The sequence below is a fragment of the Podarcis muralis genome, chromosome 11, assembly GCF_964188315.1.
Source record: "Podarcis muralis chromosome 11, rPodMur119.hap1.1, whole genome shotgun sequence".
Taxonomy (NCBI): domain Eukaryota; kingdom Metazoa; phylum Chordata; class Lepidosauria; order Squamata; family Lacertidae; genus Podarcis; species Podarcis muralis.
This window is the reverse complement of record NC_135665.1, coordinates 18,038,221-18,057,087: the sequence shown is the minus strand read 5'-3', so window position 1 is coordinate 18,057,087 and position 18,867 is coordinate 18,038,221. Positions and strand designations below refer to the sequence as shown.

Below are 18,867 nucleotides of genomic sequence, written 5' to 3'. Positions count from 1 at the left end.
AACCAGAGCCTATGCAACCAATCACTTTCTGTAATCAATAAAGTTGTGGCCTAAATTCTGCCAAAAACCAAACCAAAAATTTGAGTCATGTGTGAATTTATTTAGGGGGGAGATTTCAGGGTCTGAACATGCAAACCTTGGCTCACATTAGGCCTACAGCTAACAGTGGAGGATATAACGCAATAGTTATCTGTCCAAGTTGTGGTGTCTGGTGTTATTTATCTGGGATTTTCATTTTTATTTGTCAGAAGTTATTTGGAAGCTGTTTGTGCAAGCTGTTTTACTGTTAATAAATGTCAAAAGGCAGATCCAGTAAAAGAATATTACTTCAGATAAACAGGATGCTGCCTATTAATGTTGACTTTCTAGAAGACAGTAGTTACTGCAGTATTGCTAAACAAGCAAGGATGAGGATGTCATATGGAATCTATCCTGAAACAAGTATATTTTGGGCAGAGCTTTACTAGTTACACGGGTGACCAAATAATATTTCATTCCATTTATTTTCCAGCCAAATATGAAACTTACAGCACATGGCAAGAACCCAAAAACCTGCTTTGACATATGCAGCTTCCACATATACACAGAAGCGCTTCTCAAACATTTCTAAAATACAGTACCTAGCATTGCAATGGACGGAGACCTCCTATGATATGGATTGATTGATTGATTGAATTTATATACTGCCCTATGCCAGAGGTATCAGGGCAGTTCTCAGAAAAGATCACAATATATAAAATCAAAATAAAAACAACAATTCAATAAAGGTAAAGGTAAAGGGACCCCTGACCATTAGGTCCAGTCGTGACCGACTCTGGGGTTGTGGCGCTCATCTTGCTTTATTGGCCGAGGGAGCTGGCGTACAGCTTCCGGGTCATGTGGCCAGCATGACTAAGCCACTTCTGGTGAACCAGAGCAGCACACAGAAACACCATTTACCTTCCCGCCAGAGCGGTACCTATTTATCTACTTGGACTTGGACATGCTTTCGAATTCCTAGGTTGGCAGGAGCAGGGACCGAGCAACGGGAGCTTACCCCGTCATGGGGATTCGAACCACTGACCTTCTGATCTGCAAAAAGGGAGGTTACAGGGAACCAGGCAGAGGGCCTTCTCGGTAGTGGTGCCAGCCCTGTGGAACGCCTTCCCACCAGATGTCAAGGAAATAAACAACTATCTGACTTTTAGAAGACATCTGAATTGGGAAGTTTTTAATGTCTGATGTTTTATCGTGTTTTTAATATTCTGTTCAGAGCTGGCCAGAGTGGCTGGGGAAACCCAGCCAGATGGGTGGGGTATAAATAATTTACTATTACTATTACTACTACTACTACTACTACTACTACTACTACTACTGCTATAGAACTGTCACTTCAGCACCCTAGTGGTGAAAGTCCTCTATTTCCATTAAGGCATGTAATAGGTAACCTATATTTCCATTGCCATTGCATGGGATGTTTTGGAGACACAGATATATCCTTTCCACATATCCATGAGCTTACAAAAAGCTTTCACCGTAATTCAAGAATTAAACTTCTCCTTGGCCTACAATTGTTTGGGCACTCATGTGCTGTGAAACAGGTGGCTTCTAAATATGCCTCCAAATCAAACTCCACTTCTTATAACAGCTAAATACGTAAGTTGCATAAAACTGAGAGATATTCAAGACATACACTTTAAACATTTGTTTTAAAAAAACCAGCAGCTTTTCTCTTGGGAATGATGGGATTAGAACTACCCAAACAGTATAGACATTTATTTCTGTATGCGACTACAGCTGTAAGAATGTTATTTGCCCCAAAGTGGAGGGATGAAGAGGTCCTGACGAAAAAAGAATGGATACAGAAACTAATGGAGTATGCAGAAATGGTGAAACTCACTGAAGAATAAGAAATCAAGGCAACAAACTTTTTAGAAAGGAATGGAAATGGTTTATTAAGTATTTACAAACAAACTGTAAACAGATCAAGACATTGGCAGGATTATCGTAAAAACCTGCTGTTTTAAATATATATATAAGATATATATGAGAATAGATGACTAAAAGAATAAGTTAAGGAACCACAGAAAGAGGGGGAAGGGACTCGGAATTTAAAATGTTAAAATTATGGTTAAATAATTGTCGTAATGTATATAAATGAAAATTACAAAAAAAAATTAGATACATATACTTCAATAATTCAGACACAGCAATTCAGAAATCAGAATGAGCAATCTTTCCATTTTGCTTTCCTCAAGAAGTTCACAAACAGATTTCCATTAACTGATAGTATTTGTTAGTTTGCTAGAAGCAAACATGGCACTCGCAAATTAATATTAAAATATTAATAGTTTTTACATATCAAAGTAAGGTGACATCACCATATACAACTAGAGATTACAGCCAATTTGTATACATGAGCCTTCACCAATCTACATGGCTATACCAATTGGAGCAATGGTTCAAAACATCTGGAAGGCGTAAGATTGGGGAAAACTGGCATACATTAAGAAATTAGCTAAAAAGATCCCGCATAGCTCCCTCAAACTATCTAAATTTTGGAGTTCGGGCATTCACTTGTTCATCAAGGGCCAATTATGATAGTGATGGGTATTTTGTGTTGCCATTTCCATTGTTGATCAGTGACCATATGCAGGTATCATCAAGGATGCTCAGCTGTTGGTTTAGAGCTAACCTGAAAACAAACCTCTTGCCTACACTGGAAGGATTCCTAAGAGGTTGTTTGCCCATTTTTAACTTTACAGTGGTAGCTCAGTTACAGACGCTTCTGGTTACATACGCTTCGGGTTACAGACTCCGCTAACCCAGAAATAGTACCTCGGGTTAAGAACTTTGCTTCAGGATGAGAACAGAAATCGTGTGGCAGCGGTGCAGTGACAGCAGGAAGCCCCATTAGCTAAAGTGGTGCTTCAGGTTAAGAACAGTTTCAGGTTAAGAACGGACCTCCAGAACGAATTAAGTTCCTAACCAGAGGTACCACTATATATACAGGGTAATGCTATCACAACAGAGGACAACATAGAGCTTGTCATCATCTAGGGATACTTTCTCTTGTTTTCAACATGCGTAACTCAGTCTCTATGATGTGAACAAACCCAACTGGAGCAGCTGAAGGTGCTATAGTCATAGAATAACAGAGCCATAAAATGAATTCGAAATTGTTTGAATTCCATGCATGGTCATATTAAGGTTGCCATATGTCCTCTTTTTGCAGGACACATCCTCTTTTTCATGGGTATGTAATACAAGAGTCGTCATAGCAATCCATAGTTATTGGGTTAATCTATTATTATTATTATTATTATTATTATTATTATTATTATTATTACTACTACTACTACTACTACTACTACTACTACTACTACCCCACCCATCTGACTGGGTTTCCGCAGCCACTCTGGGCGGCTCCCAACAGAATATTAAAAATATGATAAAACATCAAACATTAAAAACTTCCTGATACAGGGCTGCCTTCAGATGTCTTCTAAAAGTCAAATAGTTGTTTATTTCCTTGACATCTGATAGAAGGGTGTTCCACAGGGTGGGTGCCACTACCAAGAAGGCCCTCTGCTTTGCTTGGCTCCCTGTAACCTCACTTCTTGCAGTGAGGGAACCGCCAGAAGGCCCTCGGAGCTGGACCTCAGTGTCCGGGAAGAATGATGGGGGTGGAGACGCTCCTTCAGGTATACTGGGCCGAGGCCATTTGGGGCTTTAAAAGTCAGCACCAACACTTCAAATTGTGCTTGGAAACGTACTGGGAGCCAATGTAGGTCTCTCAGGACCGGTGTAATATAGTCTCAGCAACCACTCCCAGTCAGCAGTCTAGCTGCCGCATTCTGGATTAGTTGTAGTTTCCGGGTCACCTTCACAGGTAGCCCCAAGTAGGCAAATGTGTCCTCTTCGAAATATGGCAACCCTAGATCATATGAAATTTTGGCTACTGAAGTTATACCTAAAAAAATAATTCATCTCCTGATCAGATATTCACACAAACCCAGTGTAAACACTCAGGCCTTTTTTTCTACAGGAGCAATGCTCCTTGCGCCATTGTTTTCGCACACTGACCTGCGCATCCCTGTTTCATGCTGAAGTTGCCATTATTTCAGGACAGGTGAGCTTTTGCCAAGGTGCAAGTTTGAATGTGTTGGTGAACGGCAATGAGACAGTTCAGATTTTATTAGGAAAGTTAGCCCGTTCATTTCAGCACTGCCGAAAAGCTGCAGCTTCCCGGACTAAATTAATTGGGAGTCCGGTCCGGTCCCCGTTCTTGTGCATGCTTCACTCGGCATAACATTATTCAAGGTCAGTATTACAGGCTCATCATTTCTGTGTCGGATGACAGATGAGGCTGATGGCTTATGCCTCAGCTGTCATCAGAGCACCCATGAAGAACTAGCAAGCAGTCAGAGTTCTATTTTAAAGACCCAATTCTCCTCACTCGCAGGGGTCTAACAGCACACGTGTCCCTCAAATCTAATTCACTCGGGCTGCTTTCAGATACTGTAGTATAACGGCTGAGAAGCCGAGCTTGGAAGCAGGAAGCCACGAGTTTTAGCCTTGCCTCTGTCAAAATTCGGTGGCCTTGAGTAAACCTCTCTGCCTGTCTCTCTGTCTGTCTGTCTCTCTGCCTGCCCTTCCTCCTCATATACAGTGGTACCTCAGGTAAGATACGCTTCAGATTACATACGCTTCAGGTTACAGACTCCGCTAACCCAGAAATAGTGCTTCAGGCTAAGAACTTTGCTTCAGGATGAGAACAGAAATTGTGCTCCGGCGGCGCGGCAGCAGCAGGAGGCCCCATTAGCTAAAGTGGTGCTTCAGGTTAAGAACAGTTTCAGGTTAAGTACAAACCTCCGGAACGAATTAAGTACTTAACCCGAGGTACCACTGTACAGAAAATATAATAGGGATCTATCTTAAGGGGTGGTTGTAAGCAGGGCTATTTTTTATAGAAAAAGAGGGGCCGCAACTCACCATGAACCACTCCCTTGTTCTCTTATAATGGCAATGGCGCCCACCTGAGAGTTTCCGGAACTGGGTTCCGGTGAGATCCAGCTGTAAAAATCCCCTGGTTGTAAGGATTAAACATTAAAAGTTCAATGTAAGCAAATGCGAAGTGATGCATGCTGGGGCAAAAACTCCTAAATTCACATATACATTAACAGGGGGTGAACCTTCAGTGACTGACGGGGATCAAGACCTTGGGGTCATGGCGGATAGTCCTCTGAAAATGCTGACTGGCTGAGGGGAGATTGCAACATTTGGGCCTTTGTAGTTGATTCAGGGACGGAACATGTTAGAAGAGAATATCATTGTGCTTCGCGTGGAGAAAGGGGACAGAGAGATGTTTTCCTCGCTCTCTCACAATGCTAGATTGTAACACATAGTTGAAATCTATGGCATTTGATACCGCAAGATGCAGTGATGGTTGCCAAATTGATAGCTTCAAAGGGGGACTAGGCAAATTCATCTCAGGTAAGACCATTAATGACTAGTAGGCATTGTGGCTATATCTCCTTTAATATTACTTATTATTATTATTATTATTATTATTATTATTATTATTATTATTATCCCGCCCATCTGGCTGGGTTTCCCCAGAGGCAGGATATGTCCATATACCCGTGAAGTGTTTTGAACTATATGCTTATTATAAAGGCAACAAACTCATACCCTCCAACATTTCTCCGATGAAAATAGGGACGTCCTATTCCATAATAATAATTTTACTATTTATACCAGGGGTAGGTAACCTAAGGCCCAGGGGCTGGATGCAGCCCAATCGCCTTCTCAATCTGGCTCACAGACGATCCGGGAATCAGCGTGTTTTTACATGAGCAGAATGTGTGTTTTTATTTAAAATGCATCTCTGGGTTATTTGTGGGGCAGAGGAATTCGTTCATTTCCTCCCCAAAAATATAGTCCTGCCCAACACATGGTCTGAGGGACAGTGGACTGGCCCACAGCTGAAAAAGGTTGCTGACCCCTAATTTATACTCTGCTCATCTGACTGGGTTTCCCCAGCCACTCTGGGTGGCTTCCAACATATATAAAAACATAATTAAGCATTGACAAACTTCCCTAAACAGGGCTGCCTTCAAATGGCTCAGGGGGTCGGATAACTCCATACCCTCTAACATTTCTCCGATGAAAACAGGGACATCCTACCATACCCACCAATATTTCTCTAATGGAAATATAGAGGTCCTGAGGAAAAGTGGAACATTCTGGGATCAAATCAGAAACCCAGACTGCTTCTGTAAAACCAGGACGGTCCATGGAAAATTGTAGGGTCTGGAAACTGTATCAGAACTTCTCCAAAGACATTCAACGCATGTCATTATAATAAAGACTTCAAACACACAGGAGAAATGAAGTAAAGCTGGGTGAAGGAGGCAGCTCAGATTGAAAGCTGTAGTACGGAAATAACTGTGAGCTTCATCCACATAGAAAATAGTTATAGCGCTGGCCCTACCGTAAGGCAGGGCGAGGCAGCTGCCTCAGGCAGCAAATGCTGGAGACAAGGGAAGGGGTGACCAAGAACTGTGTGTGTATACACACACCAGACAGCCTGCCCTGTGCCCACAATGTGGCAAAGAACATTGCCCTGTCATCAGTGTTGAAACATGATGCAACCTCCAGTCTGGTCAGCTTTTGTGTACAGAAGGATGGTTGCCACATTGCCTTTTAGCTCAAGTAGCAAAATGTCTTGGGTCTGCTGTTCCTTCTCCCTCTCACATTGGTTATTTAGCCTAATCATGGCTAGGCCATTTGTGAGGCAGGCTGAAGGCTCCAGAAGAGCTAATGTTGGATGATAAATTTGGGGTATAATTTAGAGGCGACAGATGTGGAACACAAGCCCTGAATTTATGGATTCCAGTCCTTCCTAGCACCAGCTCTCTTAGCTAGACTGCTCTGGGAAGTATGGATGAAGCCAAATGCCTGGTCCTATACTGAGGTGCTTCTCCCTTCTGGGAAAACCACATGAAGATCAAGGACAAGAGACTTAGCTTTTTTTGTCATAGGTGATAGAAAGGTCTTCCTTAGTACAAAGTGCCATCACCAGGGACAGCATTAGACATTTCACCATTCATTCTCAAATCCAATAATTTATCCCACATGTTCAGATTCATCCTTCAGTGCACTGCCAATGCTGTACCAGGAAAGACTATTGCCAGAAAGCTTCTGGCAATCAGAGTTGAGGCTGAATGAACCCTTGGTCCAACTTGGTTGGAAGGGAAGGCCAAGGTACTTGGCAATTCACAATTGTCAAAGGCCACCTAGGACCAAACATCCATGACTGAAGGGAAATGTGAGCCCAAGTCAGGTATTCCTGAACCTAACGCCTGCCGTTTCTCCAGTGAAAACAGCCAGGTGATCTTCCCAGCAATTTCTCTGGATTCATTATAATTTGCCATAATGGCTCTTTGTACATTTGTCTGTGCGAATCAGCACCTACTAATATGCATTTAGGGCTCAGCAGAAAACCAAGCAATGCTGTGAGATATAGATCAGCTTTAGTTCTTTGAAAAATTGCCAGAGAGGATTCCGTCCTCATGGTCAGCATAACTCAATAATTAAAAACAACATCAACAAGACGACACAGCAGACAACAGTACGTGGGACTATTAAACTCCACTCAAATTGCAGACCAAAGGCCTGAACAAATATGATTTAAATTGACAATTACATGGGGTACAACAAAATCTCCTCAAGCAAAGTACTGGCACCAAGAAGGCCCTGTTTTGTGGTGTGGTCCCATGGGCTGCTGGACCATAGCTGTCAACTTACAGATTTGAAAATAAGGGACCAGCAGCCTCACCTGTTCCAGGCACTCCAGTCTTCCTGTCCTTCTGCAGTCTGGTCAAACTCATGCTGGTAGCTTTGAGAACACTGTCCAACCAACTTTGTAACCAGAGGTTCAACTGAATAGAATCTGAATCACATGTACCACAAGGCCTATGCAGCCTCAACTTAAGATGGCTCCCCGGCCTGGCTTTGCACTGCAATGTTTGCAGCAGCGCTTGCAATGAAATGGCGTCCAGCATTCAAAACCCCCCTCAGCTTGCATTAACTAGCCACACACAAGGCATGCAGGCTCCACCCCCAGTCTTTCTTAGACTTCTTATTGGGTGAGCAACACAGCCAAGCAACACAGTTGGAGCCTCCCTCCTCCCTGGTTGGCAGGGAGGGAGGGAGAGGAGCTGCTTCCTTTGAAATTTAAGGGACATCATTTAAGGGGCATCCATCAATAAGGTACAGCAGCGGGACATGGCGCTGGAATAAGGGACTGTCCCTTCAAACAAGGGACACTTGACAGCTATGTGCTGGACAGGAGCAGCGGGCTACAAGCAGGGCCTCTCCTTATCTGTGCCCCTGACCCTCAAGAGCTGCAAAGGATCCAGAATTACCCCAAGCTGCATACCTGCTCCTTCAGAAGGAGTGTAACCTCATCAAGAGCAGGCAGCCTCCCATCCACCTGGTCTAGGAACCACCCACTAACAGGGCCTCCGTCTTATCTGGATTGAGCTTCTGTTTATTGGCTCTCATCTAGTCCATTACTGAGGCAAGATAATGGTCCAGCACTTCCACTGCCTTACCAGCAGATGCAAAGGGGAAGTAGAGTTGTGTGCCATCAACATATTGCTGACAATGTATTCTGAACCTCCGGATAACCCCACACTGCAGTTTCATGTAGATGTTAAACAGCATAGGGGATATAATTGAACCCTAAGGAACCTCACATTGAAGGCTCCACGGGGCTGAAGCATCACCCCCTGGAAACCTCCATTCAAGTAGGACCAGAACTACTGCAAAGCGATGCCACCCATAACTTGGACAGCTGCTCCAGAAGGATACCATGGTATTGAACAATGCTGAGAAGTTGAGGACAATTAACAGGGACACGTTTCCTCTGCCTCTCTCTCGACATGGTGATCAAAGCAGTTTCTGTGCTGAAACTGGGCCTAAATCCCAAATTGAAATGGATGTAGAAAATCAGTTTCCTCCAAGAGTGCCTGGATTTGGTCCACAAGCACCTGCTCAAGAACTTTGTCCCAGAAGGGGAGATCAGAAACTGGGGAAGGTTTATTGAGGAGTGGTTTTACCACTGCCTCCTTCAAACAGGCAGGAACCATCCCCTCTTGCAAGGAAGCACAAATCATCTGCCTGGATCAGTAACACATGATCCCGTCTTGCTGCTCCTCAATAGCAACCTGGTACTGTGGGGTAAAAGGGACGTGGGTGGCGCTGTGGGTAAAAGCCTCAGCGCCTAGGACTGCCGATCGAAAGGTCGGCGGTTCGAATCCCCGCGGCGGGGTGCGCTCCCGTTGCTCGGTCCCAGCGCCTGCCAACCTAGCAGTTCGAAAGCACCCCCAGGTGCAAGTAGATAAATAGGGACCGCTTACTAGCGGGAAGGTAAACGGCGTTTCTGTGTGCAGCTCTGGCTCGCCAGAGCAGCGATGTCACGCTGGCCACGTGACCCGGAAGTGTCTCCGGACAGCGCTGGCCCCGGCCTCTTGAGTGAGATGGGCGCACAACCCTAGAGTCTGGCAAGACTGGCCCGTACGGGCAGGGGTACCTTTACCTTTACCTTTTTACTGTGGGTTAAACCACAGAGCCTAGGACTTGCCAATCAAAAAGTCGGTGGTTTGAATCCCCGCAACGGGGTGAGCTCCCATTGCTCAGTCCCAGCTCCTGCCAACCTAGCCGTTTGAAAGCACATCAAAGTGCAAGTAGACAAATAGGTACCGCTCCGGCGGGAAGGTAAACGGTGTTTCCGTGCACTCCTCTGGTTCGCCAGAAGCGGCTTAGTCATGCTGGCCACATGACCTGGAAGTTGTACGCTGGCTCCCTTGGCCAATAATGCGAGATGAGCGCTGCAACCCCAGAGTCGGCCACGACTGGACCGAATGATCAGGGGTCCCTTTACCTTTAGTGGCATAATTCACCAGCCGCAAGTTTCAGTCTGTCTTCAAGGTGGCCCCATGGATTGCTGTAGTCCTACGAGGAGTCTATTACAGCATGAATCATTGAAGTCAGATTACTCTGATACAGGAAAGGCCATAGCTAGCTGGACATAGGCAGTCCTCACAGCTGAAGCTACTTGCGCCTGTTCTCTGGGGGTGGGGAGTTTGATGCCACCCAGAACAGGAAGTTTCCCTGATTCCTGTAAACCAATGATATTCAAGGAATAAGGCATGCGCCATATTGAACGATGGCATAACAGAACAAATAACACTAAACCTGAGGTATCTGAAGAAGTGTGCATGCACACGAAAGCTCATACCAAGAACTAACTTAGTTGGTCTTTAAGGTGCTACTGGAAGGAATTTTTTTGTTTTGACTAAACCTGAGGTACAAGACAAGGATGCCCCCTTTCTGCAATTTTATTTGTATTACTTATTGAAGTTTTAGCCAACGTAATTAGAGACGATGAAAATATAAAAGGGAAAGGTAATAACGGAAAAGAGAAAATGAGCTTATTTGCAGGTGGCGCCTTGCTGATAATTGAAAATTGGGCGGAAAATATGCAAGTAATAGAAGCATATTTGAAGGAATTTGGGGGAATGGCAAAGTTGTGAATTAATTGGAATCAAGGAAGTTTCCCAAATTCTTGGACTGAGTAACCATCTACCAAAAGAATCTCCACCTTATTGATACTGAGTCTGTTTATTGACCCACATATGGACATCAGTCTAGCCTCTCCCAGTACAGATTTGGGTGTCTCTCTTACAATAAAAACAAAACAATATTTGTGCTTTGCCTTAATTCTCTTCCCCCACCTTTCGAAGTTTGTGCAATATCTGCTGAGCACAGATATCTATCTTGTCTATAGAATTATATTTTTAAACAAATATTTCCTATACACAAAGCTGCTCCTTCCAGTATGTGAAGACAGACAGGATTATCTCTTTGCAGCTAGTGCACGCACAAAACACTCAGCTAGTGCAAACACAACACACACACAAAGCCTAGAACATGCAAGCAATGTGTCCTTTACCATCGCCTAGAGGGATTCGGAGTTTTCCACAGAACCTGTTGGTAAACCATTTAGTTACTGAGGTGGAATACTCACTTTAATCACTGTGCATTTATTCCTCTTGGGTTATCATTGTGAGCATATTTACTTCACGGTAAGTGCTACCGAAATCTATTGGACTTACTTCTCAATAAACCTCAGGGTCAGCAGAATGTCTGTGTTTTTAGCACCACATGCAGTAGTTTTTTCCTGTTACAGACACAGCACAGCACAGTTAAGGAAAACGGCATGCAAGATTTCCTTAACCAGCTATGGTTTGGAACAGACTAAGATGTGAAGATTTTCCATTAATTAGATAACTCTTCATTGCCTCTCAGCCTCAAAATAGCCCAAACAAACCAACCATTCACAGAAGCCTATCATTAAAAACAATTTGGCAAGGAACCAAAAAACAACAGCAACAAAAGCCCTCCAGACCCTTGATTTGCCAGGATGTTAACTCAGTTGTGCTCAGGTTCTCAAAACCACCATTTCCAAAGCTACACACAAGTTCAACAACATGCCTAATTTCATACTGTGTTTTAAGATTCAGGAAAGGCAGTGTTCTTTTTGCGACTCTTTCCTGGATTCTGGAGCTCTGTCTGGAGTGTGTTTTAACAGATGGGCTGGCTGGCAGACTGTGGGCTGTAAACCAGCAAGCCGTGTGGAATCTGCACTGAATGATTTGGAACCGAGCGCTCGTAAAGTTCACGGACACAGGCAGACTCAGACTTGTACGCAATCGCACACAGAGGAGGTCACACACAGAGTACACATCGCTAGGCAGTCTGCCTCCATCCCCCAACCGCGCAGGGGAAGTTCAAGACTTGGCATTCGGCTTTACAATCCTCTCACATACATTGCAGCTCCTCATCTGGCTGAAACAAAGGAAGGGAAACAAAAAATACTACATATACAATCTCCAAAGAAATTAGCATCTCTTAACACAGCCTGCAAACAAGAGATACAGAAAGAGGCATTGGGCAACTATCATGGATGGTGACTGGAATTTCCCCCTGTTGTCAAATCCAGCATATAGGAGGAAAAGAAATTAAGGGTAGGATAGCTACTGAGTATTTGTTTGCCCTAAGAAAAACTATTCCCATCTCTCGCTATTCTAAGACAGGAAGAAAAGATAGCCCAAGTGGAAATTTAGTCCAAGCCAGCCAGCTTTTGTTAGTTTGTGTTTACAACCAAATAGTTACCATGGCATGTGTTATATTTGTAATAAACACACATACACACAATTCTGACAAGTACAGCAACTGCGCTCTGCATTAGAGATGGCTTGCATGCACGTTTATTTAGCACATAGGCTCTGTATTGCACATCTGTATTACACATAGCCTTCTGTGTGCTCCATTAATTGCTTTTTCCGTCTTTACACAAGGTAATTGTCGCATTATAGTATGAAACACCATCAGGGAAGCTTCCCTCGGCATACTCTGCCCTTTGGGTGGTGGAAACAGAAACCAAATACCGCTAAGAAAATTACTGCCAAGAAAGGATGACAACTTTTTCCCCATACGCCGTTGTCCCCAATTTTAAAGACCTATTTTTAAAAGTCCGTTGCTCTCAGCAGAGCAACAACTCTGTGATCTTACCTTAACGGAAGTTTCTCAAGCAGATGGGCAAATACTGGGGGAGGAAAGGTAACGAAAATGATAAAAGGGGGGCCTTCCCCCCCCTCCTGCTCTGGAAGATGGGACTCCAATGGCTTCAAGTTACATGACTAAACATCGGGAAAAACTTTCTGAGCTGTTCAACAGTGAAACAGATTCTCTCCTTCCTTGGAGGTTTCTAAGCAGAGGTCGGATGGCCATCTGTCATGGATGCTTTGGCTAAGATTCCTGCATTGGAGGGGGTCAGTCTGGATGACCCTCGGGGTCCCTTCCAACTCTACGATTCTCCGGCTTCCTGTATTTTAGGTTTGCAAAAGGAGACTCACTGCTGAGTGCCAACCTCTTCTTAAAACCATCGTCCTCTTTTCTCTCAGGTTGGTATGAACTAAGTTGGGGGGGTGGGGAAAGAGAAGAGCCCAGCCCTTCTGCAAACTGGGGGTGGGGGTCCGTATACAAGCTCTTGCCTGGAAGAAGGGAATCACGCGCGGACCTGATGGAAGACTCCACGTCTCCACCGGGTCCAGCCCGGCTAGAGAGAGCGAGAGAGAGAAAGATCCACTCACCCTTTTTTCTTTCTTTCTTTCTTTCCTTCTCCGGAGGGGTCCCGCTTCTCAAGGCGCAGCTTCCCCGGCATGGGAGGCGCCGGGCAGCCTCGTCTCTGCCCTTGCGGGATCCGGGGACGGGCAGGCGAGCAGCCGAGTCCGCCCCCCGCGCCGGCAATTCATGGACCTATTTGCTTGCGCTGGAAAGAGAGAGGCAGCCCAGGCGGGGGGGAGGGGCTAGCTCTCTTGATTGACAGCCGCCTCCTCTTTGCCTTCCTCGCCCTGGGAAAGGGAACCGGGCGGAGGAAGCCGCGTTTAAGCAGGACAAAGGGCGGCGGGGAGGACCCCTAGTGGCCACGGAGGGGAAGCCAACCAGGAAAAGCGTCCAGGTAAGAGCGCCGGAAAGATGCTCCAGGTAGATGCGGATGCAGCTGGCGCCGCACACCTGCCCATTAACCCCTCCGTCGCCGCGTGGCGCTGCGGTCTGAACCACTGAGCCTCTTGGGCTTGCCCATAGGAAGGTCGGCGGTTCGAAATAGTCCGAGAAAGCTTTCCATTCTTCCAGAAAACGTTCACCATTAGGTTCTTCTCTTATTTTATTTTCTCCCCCCCCCCCCATTACTTATTTCTCTTATTTTAGCTGGTAGCTCTTCAGATTCCGCAGAGTCCCATCACTTTACTTATCCATTCTTCTTTGGTGGGCTCTACTGGTGCATCTCCTGCCAACCTAGCAGTTCGAAAGCACGTCAATGTGCAAGTAGATAAATAGGTACCACTCTGGCGGGAAGGTAAATGGTGTTTCCGTGCGCTGCTGTGGTTCACCAGAAGCGGCTTAGTCATGCTGGCCACATGACCCAGAAGCTGTACACTGGCTCCCTTGGCCAATACAGCGAGATGAGTGCCGCAACCCAAGTTGGCCACGACTGGACCTAATGGTCAGGGGTCCCTTTACCTTTACCTTTTACTGGTGCATCCCACCAGATGTCAAAAAGAAGAACAACTACCAGACTTTTAGAAGACATCTGAAGGCAGCCCTGTTTAGGGAAGCTTTTAATGTTTAACAGACCACTGTATACTTTGTTGGAAGCCACCCAGAGTGGCTGGGGAAACCCAGCCACTTGGGTGGGGTATAAAGAATATATTATTATTATTATTATTATTATTATTATTATTATTATTACTTCCTGTGGGAGCAGGTGGTGCTGTGGTCTAAACCACTGAGCCTCTTGGGCTTGCCAATTGGAAGGTCGGCAGTTCAAATCTTCATGGCGGGGTGAGCTCCCGTTGCTCTGTCCCAGCTCCTGCCAACCTAGCAGTTTGAAAGCACACCAGCGCGAGTAGATAAATAGGTACCACCGTGGCGGGAAGGTAAATGGAGTTCCCGTGTGCTCTGGTTTCCGTCACAATGTCCCATTGCGCCAGAAGCAGTTTAGTCATGCTGGCCACATGACCTGGAAATCTGTCTGTGGACAAACGCTGGCTCACTTGGCCTGAAAGCAAGATGAGCGCTGCAACCCCATAGTCACCCTTGACTGGACTTAACCGTCCAGGGGTCTTTACATTTACCTATAGGGCAAACCACTTTCTTTGTAGTTGTCTTGTAGAGTTTAAAATAACCAGGGCTTTTTCAGCCGGAACTCAGTTTCGGCACCTCTCAACTGGGCACCATTGCCATTATAAGAGAAAAAGGGAGATATTTGTGGTGAGTTTTGGCACCTCCTTTTCTAGAAAAATAGCACTGAAGATTAACAGAACCCTTTTTTAAACCCAAACGTTGCTCATCCTCTCATGGCTGATATGAGACAGGTACCTTAGCTTACAACCAGAAGCAGAACTTTCCCAGAGAGAGAGGGGATGCCTCAACACATTCATTTCTCACCAAGAATGGTAATCTGTGCACCTGTATATCACTTCCTCAATTGGGTCCCATGGGTAAAGGGTAAAGGGACCCCTGACCATTAGGTCCAGTCATGGCCGACTCTGGGGTTGCGACGCTCATCTCGCTTTATTGGCCGAGGGAGCCGGTGTAGAGATTCCGGGTCATGTGGCCAGCATGACTAAGCCGCTTCTGGCGAACCAGAGCAGCGCACAGAAACACCATTTACCTTCCCGCCGGAGCGGTACCTATTTATCTACTTGCACTAGCGTGCTTTCAAACTGCTAGCTTGGCAGGAGCAGGGACCGAGCAACGGGAGCTCACCCCGTCGTGGGGATTCAAACATCCGACCTTCTGATCGGCAAGTCATAGGCTCTGTGGTTTAACCCACAGCACCACCCGTGTCCCTCAATTGGGTCCCATGGGTAAAGGTGCTCAACTGAGTAATACCTAACCATACTCAGGACTCAGAAGTTCACCCCCACTGCCATGGACAGATGAGAACTGCAATCACATGCTGGTGGCATGGGAAGGCTTGTTCCAGTCACTCCAAAATTCCCACTTTTGGGTGGAATCAGTGCTTGTCAAAGTTGCCAGCGCCTAGTTTGCTATGCCAGAAGAATAGTTTGTATACAATCTGCTGCTGCATAAATGCCTGGATCGGGGCCATCATGCCAAAGTTCAACTCTTTAAAGCCACTTACTTTCCGCACAATTGTTTTTGGACCGGAGCCTCCATTTCCTTGCTTGAACGGTGGGCATTAAAAATCTCACTCACAGCTTGGACCAGTTATGAAGATGAATGAGTTCATAACCGTAATAAGCTCTCGTTGTTTAAAGCAATATGCTTTAGTCGTTCAAAGTGTGAAGCAGAAAGAACACAAATTGTAATCAAAGCAACCAGAAGCATCAAAGAGTCTGGATGAAGGGGGGGAGGAAAGGATTTAAAGAGTGGGGCAGAGAAAGCACATAAAGGGAATATTAATCTCCATTTACCAAAGATCTATTCAGAAAGCTAACAACTAAACTGACGACTGAAATATTTAATTTTCAGCATTAATGAATAATTATCCCTTTTTAAAATGCTCTTGAGTTTGCTGGGAAAACAGTGTCCTTCAAGCAGTTTTCTTTAGAAGAGAGATTATAAAAAGCCTTCTATCAGATTGAGTTGACTGGGAAGCCCAGCTTGAATATCACTGTGTACAGAATCTCTCAATCCTTTATTCAACGTAAGTGCACTTACTCTGATTGTGATAACCTCTCAACTCATTCTGTCTACATCTCCATGAGAGTAAAAGCAAATCACATCAGGGGCTTTCACTCAGGGCTGACGCAGGGGCCTTGCTTTATGGTAGCTCCTTATAATGATATTTAATGAGGCATAAGCATACTAAGAATAAAGTCTTACAGCAGAAGGGAAATTATGTAGAAACAAGGTTAGCAGAGAAGTTGGATGTGTGCTTCTTCCGCCATAAATACGTAGTCTTTTTCAAAGCAATATGCAAGAGTGCAGCATAGCTTTACTTTGTTCCTAGATAAACGGGGTTTGCAGATGTGAGGAAAACACATATACAGTGGTACCTCGGGTTACATACGCTTCAGGTTACATACGCTTCAGGTTAAAGACTCCACTAACCCAGAAATAGTGCTTCAGGTTAAGAACTTTGCTTCAGGATGAGAACAGAAATTGGCGCGGCTGCAGCAGGAGGCCCCATTAGCTAAAGTGGTGCTTCAGGTTAAGAACAGTTTCAAGTTAAGTATGGACCTCCGGAATGAATTAAGTACTTAACCTGAGGTACCACTGTACTAATAGCAAACTCAGGCCATGTACATACTTTCATCTGCATTCACACACCACTGCGGGTTTGAAGCTGTGTGCGCATGTTAGCCACATTTCCCATATATCCTACACTATCTTGCTTTTCAATACGTTTCCTGCCAAACCCAGCCTTGATACGATTTCAAAATGTAAGCCATTTGAAAGCATCCACACTCCCTCTGAGACTACTGGGGTGGACGGACCATAGGAGCCAACTCCTAGGGGCCAAGGTCTCTTCACCTCCCCTAAAATATTTGAGGGGGCCAGGGCACCCCAAAGTTGATGACCATTGCCATTCAAATGGCATGTGCCGCCATTCTGCCATTTGTGGTGGACGTGTATGGTAACAAAAGCATTCTGGGAAACGATATACAATGAATTGAAAAAAATGTTTAAAATAACTTTTGTTTAAAAAAACACACAGAAGCTTTTTCATTAGGAATTGTAGGTACCGAGATCCAAAAGGAGCAGAAAAGACTTTTTATGTATGCAACAGCAGCACCACGGATGTTACTAGCCCAGAGATGGGAAGAAGACAAAGTCCCCACCAGATAAGAATGGCAAACTAAGCTGTTGAATTATGCCAAAATGGCAAAACTGAACGGAAAGCTCAGGATCCAAGAAGACCAAAACTTCAATAAAGAATGGGCGGGGGGAATATAATTTACTTGAGAGACCACTGTAAGCAGATGAAAACATTAGCAGGATTACAATAACACTTGTAATGTGCAAGATATTAAGGAGAAAATGGAGAGACATAAAATTTGGATGATGAAATAATATATAGTTGAAAAGGTTTATAATAGGACCCATGGACGGGATGGTGGGAATTCTAGAGATTTGGAGAAATCTCTAAATATGGATATGCACTTTGTATTGTTGTAACTCTACACGTGTAAAATCAAATAAAAATTATTTCAAAAAACAACAACAAATGGTGTGTGCCATATCTTATGTTTGATTTTGCGCAGTGGGGCTCACCTGGCTCCCCACAATATTTTATTCAAGTTGGCATCCCTGGGGCAGTCAGGCGATTTAGAAATACTTCTAATTGCGCATTAACAACAATGTGCAAATGTGCTTTGAAACACTACAGGGAGAAACAAGTTAGCTACTTTTTAAGCTGGCAATGTGTTCACAACTGATCAAACTCTGCCAGCACGGCCGATGGTCAGGCTATGATGGGGAAAATTTAATAAATGGTGATGATGATGATGGGACTTGTAGTCCAAGTTGCGGAGGCATGTTCTATGCATGCCCATGGAACTCATTTCCAGGCTTGATAACATTTACAGATTCCCCAGCTTTAACAGGGGTGGATAACCTTTGGACCTTCAAAGGTCTCTGGTATCTGAAGAAGTGTGCATGCACACGAAAGCTCATACCAAGAACTAACTTAGTTGGTCTTTAAGGTGCTACTGGAAGGAATTTTTTTGTTTTGACTATGGCAGACCAACACGGCTACCTATCTGTAACTTTGGACCTTCAGATATTGTTGGATGATGGTTCCATCATCTCTTACTGGCATGTTGGCTGGAACTGTTGGGATTTGTAGTCTAGCAGTGTCTAGAGGGCCACAGGTTAGCCAACCGCATTTAACAGAAACTCAAGTTCTTTTTCAATTGTTTGAAATGGCTCTCCTATCCAATAAATCCCAAAGGCCCTTAAGCAAAAACAATGTTTCAGCACCATTAGAAAACTGTATATCCTGCCCTTAGTAGCAATTTAAAAGAAGAATGTGAGCATCCCTAATCTTTTGCTAGCAGGCTTGCGAGGAAAATTGTATCGCTTTTGATAACGTGGAGAGAAAGGTGGCATAGAGAAGCATATTCAGTATGTTCCATTTTATTTCAGGGTCAAGTCGCATTATGCTGGTTGACTTTCAACAAAGACACTTATGAGCTGATGCAGATGGTATTAGCAGGAACTCCAAAGAGCTTAAGATTTCCCCAATAAATATAAATGATTACATAGATATTAGTGCTGTGT

The 18,867-nt window shown here is 44.6% G+C and overlaps 1 protein-coding gene across 1 annotated transcript in view; it reads right to left on the bottom strand.

The window, feature by feature from the left end:
• Nucleotides 1-13,396, bottom strand: part of MARCHF3 (membrane associated ring-CH-type finger 3) — a 180,504-nt gene extending 167,108 nt beyond the window's left edge. The window contains exon 1 of the mRNA XM_028748823.2: nt 13,206-13,396. The gene's annotated coding sequence lies outside the window, so the exon portion shown is untranslated. The remainder of the gene's footprint in view (nt 1-13,205) is intronic.
• Nucleotides 13,397-18,867: the final 5,471 nt, after the last annotated feature.